General features: G+C 35.2%; 1 protein-coding gene across 1 annotated transcript in view; it reads left to right on the top strand.

The window, feature by feature from the left end:
* Positions 1-492: 492 nt before the first annotated feature.
* The window catches only part of LOC106875789 (cytoskeleton-associated protein 5), a 95,040-nt gene continuing 87,811 nt past the window's right edge, over positions 493-7,721 (top strand). The window contains exon 1 of the mRNA XM_052968021.1: positions 493-642. The gene's annotated coding sequence lies outside the window, so the exon portion shown is untranslated. The remainder of the gene's footprint in view (positions 643-7,721) is intronic.

Here is a 7,721-nt window from a genome sequence, read left to right as displayed (position 1 = left end):
ATATAGATCCACAGGGTAAACCTAACCCTAACTCAAACCCTAACCCTAACCCTGACCCTAACCCTAACCCTAACCCTGACCCTAACCCTAACCCTAACACTAGTTTTGTGAGATTTGGCTGTTATTTCTAGCATGTAAATAGCCTGCTTGGTGGTGGTGGTGGTGGTGGGGGAATTGAAATTTTTCAAAAAATTTTTGTTCAGAATCGGAATCTCCATAGCCTAAAACGTGGGATTCCGTAAAAAAAATAAATAAATAAGGGGGGGAAAGGTTCAGATTACATATAGTCCATCTCTACCATCATTATGTTAGTGGTATTATTACACAAGCGTACCATGTTAGCTAAGAATTTCGTAATGTTTGTTAATGAGCTTTCTCAGTGACAGGATGCAACATATATAGGAATGTAAACATTTCGAATATGTGTTAAGTAACTGTTGAATATGCAGTTCGTTGCAGCATACGATCTGAGTTATCTTTCTTAGAAAGCTAGAGGGCGCTGAGTGACGTCATCTTCACCCAATCTGAGGTGAGTATATAACAGAGATTCAAAATTATAACTGTCATGATCGCTGATTGTTTCTTGGTCATTTGGTAAACATTTACGCTGAAAATAAGGATTGATACCCCCCGCCTCTTTGGGTAAGCAATTCTAATTAAAGTTTATTTCAATTGTTACTCTCTGATCAGTCTGTGGATATATTTTGATGAATGCATTAAGTACTAAAATAGTAGTTTTTGTCACACTTGTGTGAATTTTGATCATGCTGCAATGTATGCTTTGAGTGAAATCGAGATTTATCTGGAACCGTTACCTGTGCTTGTGTGTGTGTCAGATTGATTGCATTTGTTTTGTGTAAATATATTGTTTTTAAATGAATTGAAAGATTTAAATGGAAATCATTCTTTCCCTTTAATAATGCATACAGCTCTTTAATTCTATAAAACTCACCTTAGATTTTTCTTTAATTTTCAATTTCTCTTAGAAAACACTATCGACTCGAACTTTCACTTAGTTTTCCGATTATGCCGTATGAGAATAAAATGAAGGTAACTCTCTATGGTCGAGATATTAAATAGATTTTATAAAGCTGTTTTTCGTGTTATAAATGTGTTATTTCCTTCGAATAAGTCTTTTCTTTTTAAAAAATACGTTGTAAACATTTAAGACGGCCATTTTGTCATAATTCGTCGGATGGAATAAATAGATGGACGGATGAATGTTTCATTTGACTGTCAACTATATTATGATAGAAAAGAATATTTGTACAAGTTGAAAGCGAGGAAAGCCATCAACAAGTCATTGTGGTTACTGTAGTCTTTTAAACATGAAAATAAACAATTTATTGAAAAATTAAACGATGTTTGTTGCGCAAAACTAACGGAAAAAAGTTGTTGAAATTAATACAATTTATTTACGGACACGTCTTGTAAATATATATATATATTTTTGGTGTCATCATTTGTTGCGTTAAAAACTTCTTTATTATGTGGTGGCGTCAATGTTGGTCTCTGTGAAAATGTATGGAACTATCGATGCAATTCTAGCATTCAGTAATTTTGAAGAAAATGATCTAACAATGAATTATTTCTTCACTTGAAAGATAAACACTTCATATCTATCTAAACACTTCATATCTGCTTTTTCAAGAATTTTTAATATAAACCACGGTTTCAATTATTTATTGTTGATAAGAGCTAAAGACAATATTCGTTGTGTTTTTTGCTTTTATTGTAGGAGATCGAGGAGGATATTCCAACACGTTAGTTTATGCTTATCATTTTCCAAAGAATTCTTTCACAATATCATTTACTATGTCATAAAGGAATACGGAAATGTTGGCTGTCATTGAAAACAATATAATCCCAGTAGTACATTTGTTGGGCGTATTCCGACTTCAAATATTTGCAATAAGTAGATGTCTGTGATTGAAAGATTTCTCAAAATTCAAATGGATTCTTTATCCTTAATTTTTGGTTGAAGAAACATTTAAACCAATTTAATTTCATTGTAATCAAGAATATTCAGTTTTATCCCATCTATAGCATTATCCTTAATGTCTCATTACTGTTGCGCTTTTTTTGTCTGATACGAAATTGCAGATCGCTTCAAGTAGAATGAGGTGAGTGCAGATGTCTTGTGGCTGTCAGGTTCACAATACACAAGAGAATCTGCTTTCAGGTTAGCAGGAAAGCAGACTGCAATATATAGTAAAGTGTACGCTAATATGCGTAATGTAGTAGTGAGCCAAGAAATTCTTATTAAGCGATGGAACAATTATCTAAATGGCTTAATTCTGGTTAAGAATGCAGTAAAGATGACCCCAGAATTTAAATTGAAAATAAAATGAGGTGGAATAGTGAGTCAGATCTTTATCTTAGTGACAAATCTGAACAAGTTCCGATCTTATTGAGCCTCATCGGCTCATAGTCTAACTTTTGCTGCAAGATCTTTGAATGACTAAAAAATATATAGTGTTTTAGTGAATGAACGCTGAATGGTATTATGAGATAAAATAATGACAGACATGGCGAAGGGTCCTGTTGCATGAAAAGGTAGAGTGAGCGCTAACATGCTGAGGTAGTGAGGCAAGAAATTATAAAATATATGTTGTGTCCTGTCCAGAGGAGAAGGCGGTGTGCATTGCTCTTTTGTTTTAAACGCGATTGACCCAGGTTGGTGCTGACTGAACAGACGACCCTCGTCGTCAGTTTGTGATTTTTATAGTTTTTCAGTCTAGTCAAGATTCTTATTTCTAGTAATGAAAAATTTAAGGAATAACCCCCTCCCGTTTTAGTTAATGTGTCATCCCTATGTAGGTGATATAATGTATTCATTCTCTAAACGCTATTTCGAAGTATTTTATCTGTGCACGTTAATGCATAAATAATATATTTGGCATTTTGTTCCATTTTTTCCCCTCAAAGTGTATTTAACAACTTTGTACAGAATAGCTTTATTCGTCAAATTTATATATCTGCTTGAATGTGGGTGCTTATATAAATTTTGTGTTTTGGCTGGAGACAGTTTGTCGTATCTGCAACTACTATGTTTTTTTCTTCTTTTTTTTAGATAGGAAATTAGTTATTTCAGAATACATTGGAATGCTTTAGGAGTTTAAAACATACCACCACCCAAATTTTCGTATTGCTGAAAACAATAGAAAACAAATAAGGATTTGAACCTTTGCACAACTGTCCATTTGCACTCAAATTATTCATCTCAACTCTCGAGATATTTCGCAGTTTTTCATTTTATATTTATATTCATTTAATATTTTATATATGTGAATTAATTGTTAGGTATTCCCATTATATTAGTGCAACTCACCCCAGACACCCTTCCTGATCTTATGTTTTCTTCTATTCATCTTGTACTTTGTGAATGCTCTGGTACCTTGTCACTGCTATCTTTATCTTAATGGTTTCCACCCATATATAATATAGAGCGGCCACGAATCTCTTCCACAACAACAAGCATGTTCTTGTCATTTCTATCATACTGTAATGTCTCAATTCTTCATATGAAGCTTACTTCTATTGTTTTCCCTTTTAGCCGAGGGTGCATTTTAGTCTTGTGAATTACAAGATGACTGCATTAGTGTTGGTATTACAAAACAAAAACAAACAAGAAAAACACCCAGTACATTCTGTAGAGTGGATTGTGTTAGGAAGGGTGTCCATCTGTATAAACCATGCCAAAACTGAGACACTGGAGCAAGATATGTTCCTCCAAACTATTGGATCCTGTTGAATTGTCCAATCCATGCTTGCATGGAAAACAAAGATGAAATGATGATTGTAATTCCTCAAGATATTCTGTTAAACACACACACACACATATATATATAGTTATATTTAACTCATCTGAACTATGGTAAATCTTTGGCTGTGCTTACATCATCTTTTCTAAACCTGTTTTATCATGTTTTTCAAGTTGACCTGTGTAGGAAAAGGCCTTTAATATAGCAGCTTTTCATGTGTTTTGACCCTATTTCATCTCATAGATGAGACAGATATAGGTCTCATCTTATCAATTTATATAGTCTACCTTGCTATTCATCTGTTAGAGATAAGAAGCACCGTTTTTAATTTTGGCAATGAGTATATCACATTGATTATGAATCATATCTAGTAAAACATATCCAACTTGCTATCTTTGTAGCCCAAGGTATTTAGTTCATAACTGTTTATTGTCTGCTTTAACAATGCATCTAGAGTATCCAGATATCCTGTTGCTACTTTTGTAGCAATAGGATATCTGGATATTTTCATTGGCTATATAGATTTTCCACAGCATTTTGAGTTCTATTCCAGATTGTTCCCCAACAATGGATACAAATATCTTTTGCTTCTTTTTGTTCCTAGATCAAACCCATTTCACTGATGCTGTTGGGATTTTGTGGACTCTGCTATTAAAACTTGTGTTCTTGGCATTCCAAAGTTCTATTGAGTGCCCAATTCTGAATGTTTGTGTGATTGCCTTAAGATCTACAATGAATAGAAATCTGAAGACTAACCATTAATGAACATATGCTCATTTATATATCATTTTATATCATAATTCATGAGCTATAGCATCATTAGTTGTGGGTATTTAATGGGACAATCACCAGATCACAATATTTTTGATGTGCCAAATGAATATCTACATGGTGGGTCTTTAGAACATATATCTACAAGATTCTTTGTTCAAAGACCACTGATTTGTTTCAGTTTTCTCACTGATGTTCTTATTTTTTACTGATATAGATCATCGAAAGACACACACACACATATACACTGACACACATACACACTCACATATATGAACATTAACGACGACGACAATACCTACAGACACACACATATATATATATATATACCGCCTGACTGGCCTTTGTAGGGTTTTCGAGCGAGATCGTTGCCAGTGCCCCTGGACTGGCTCTTGTGCGGGTGGCACATAAAAGACACCATTTCGAGCATGGCCGTTTTCATGCGGGTGACACGTAAAAGCACCCGCTACACTCTGAGTGGTTGGCGTTAGGAAGGGCATCCAGCTGTAGAAACTCTGCCAAATTAGATTGGAGCCTGGTGTTGCCATCCGGTTTCACCAGTCCTCAGTCAAATCGTCCAACCCATGCTAGCATGGAAGGCGGACGTTAAACGATGATGATGTAGTATTTGTTCTAGCTCTCTATCCCTGATTTTAAATCCCAGTTAGATCAGTTTTGCCTTTGACCCTTCTGAGTGAAAAGTTCCAATTCAGGATGGTGGGATGTTAAAACAGATGAGATACTTTGTGGTATTTGCTTTGGCTCTGTTTCCTAAGTTCTAATCTTGCATCCTCTTACTGGAAAGGAACCTGGCAAAAGCAGTGATAGTCTTGGTAAGACCTTAAATAAGTATTTTCAGCAGATTACTCTGAATACCAGCATACTCAAAAGAAGGAAATTTTATATATATATCAAATAAATGTCCTATAAAACTATCCTGCACATACAATAACAGCCATATCAACAATCCAACATACCTCCATCATCAGCTGCCCCACATATATCACTATGGTTTCGACACATGGGCAGTACCATTCAATCTGGCAGTGTCAACAGCACTAAAATAAGTGTTGTTTGGGAACAAGCATACCATATATATCACCACATTCATTCAATCTTAATTCTAGGAAGGATTAAACACTAACATTATTAATTAAATTACAACAAAGAAACACATTTACCCTATGTACAAAAGCAGTATCGGTAAATAAATTCAGTAAGTAAACCAAAACTAACTCTTAAATTATCTAACTAAATAGCAACCAACCCCTTGAAGTCCATGCAGATAATATTCCCACCAGTCTTCCATAGTTATTTATATAAAAGTGAAAGCTTTTATATTCTATTCTTTCCAAAACAAAAACAAACTCATCTGAATTTAACAAATAATATAACTAATTCTGAGTGAATTGCACTATTTCATAACCCCAAAGTTAATAAATTGAAATAGTTAAAATTTACAGAAAACAAGACAAAGGCAAATGAAGGAACAAGCAGATGTATTAGTTTAATGTTTGGGAAGAATGGAAAAATCTTTGATGTTTCAAGCGTATGCTCTTAGACAGAAGAGATTGAGAGAAAAAAAAAAAGGAGAGAAAACGAAAATGTGCAGGGATTAACAGTTCAACATTGTGTGTGTGTGTGTGTGTTGGGTATGACTTTAAATTGCATCTGATAGTAGGACCCTGGTTCAGGAATACTTGTATTTTGAGGAGTGTGGAATCACTTCTTGATTACTATTTTTCCCAGGTCTGCCTTCACCTGGAGTAGTAGCACTTGTCAGGGTCCCAGCTATGGGTTAATTAATATGTTATAGAAGAAATTCCAAGGTTCCTGTGAAAGGAAAAGGTTTGGGGAATCAGCCCTAACAGCAAATGAAGCAATCACTCAGGCAGTCTGGTGCCCTCTGGGTTAGATGGAACTCTCCACTCCTGTGAAGCAATTCACTCAGGAGAAGGCCACTCTAATGTAAAACCAACGGCTTGTTGGTCAATACAGCCTTCTTAGCTCACTGAGCCACTGTGGTCAGATGTCCAAGTCTAAAGAGTAGGATTGGATTGTGTGGATTGAAAAAGCCCTGCAGGTTCAAGGATGATTGGTTTACTTGCTACTTGAAGGCATGCCACTCTTTCTCATAATCTTTGGACACGAAGAAACTGCTATCATATATATATATATATATATATATATATATATATATATATATATTCACTAGTGGCCTATTTACATCAGATTTTCCACAATGTATTGAGTACTGTTCCAGATTGTTCCCCAACAATGAATACACATGCACACATAAGTTGTCTACATAGTTTGTGCCAACTGATTATTTGAGGCTATGTTTGAGGTGTTGACAATGGAATTGAACTGAGAACCATGCAAACATGCTTGAAAAAATTCCCTTGCCATCACACACTGATAGGTAGTGTCTTCAATTCTTGTCTACTTACAAAATATCAAACACTATATTTTCTTCGATAAAACATACAAGATAGATGTTTAATTGCTAGGCACTTCCTATAGCTGTCTCCATCAGGATATAGTATCTTCAGTACCACTAATTATTCAATATGGAACCTTTTGTCAAAGAAAGCTTTCTGTGAAATGGGCAGATAGACACCAGAATTCTTTGTTGTCAAGAAATTGTTTCAATAGATCTGATTTTTATTTTTTAGCTTTTCCTTGTTTCAGTCGTTGGACTGTGATCATGGTAAGGCATAACCTTGAAAAATTTTAGTTGAATTAATTGACCCCAGTTCTTCTGTTGTTTTTTAAAAGTCTGGTGCTTATTCTATCAATCACTTTCACTGAACCACTAGGTTACTGTTGTGAAGCAGTTAGGGGTATCAAAGACACACAAAGATAAAAACATATAGCACCACCTTTAGTCGAGCAAATCGACCCCAGGACTTATTCTTTGTAAGCCTAGTGCTTATTCTATCGGTCACTTTTGCCGAACCGCTAAGTTACGGGGATGTAAACACACCATCGGTTGTCAAGCGATGTTGGACACACACACACACACACACACATCCATATACACATATATATATATATGATGAGCTTCTTTCAGTTTCCGTCTACCAAACCCACTCACAAGGCTTTGGTTGGCCCGACGCTATAGTAGAAGACACTTGCTCAAGATGCCACGCAGTGGGACTGAACCTGGAATCATGTGGTTGGTAA

The sequence above is a fragment of the Octopus bimaculoides genome, chromosome 5 (assembly GCF_001194135.2).
Source record: "Octopus bimaculoides isolate UCB-OBI-ISO-001 chromosome 5, ASM119413v2, whole genome shotgun sequence".
Lineage (NCBI taxonomy): Eukaryota > Metazoa > Mollusca > Cephalopoda > Octopoda > Octopodidae > Octopus > Octopus bimaculoides.
Note: the sequence above shows the minus strand (reverse complement) of the source record. Positions and strands in the feature narration are given on the sequence as shown.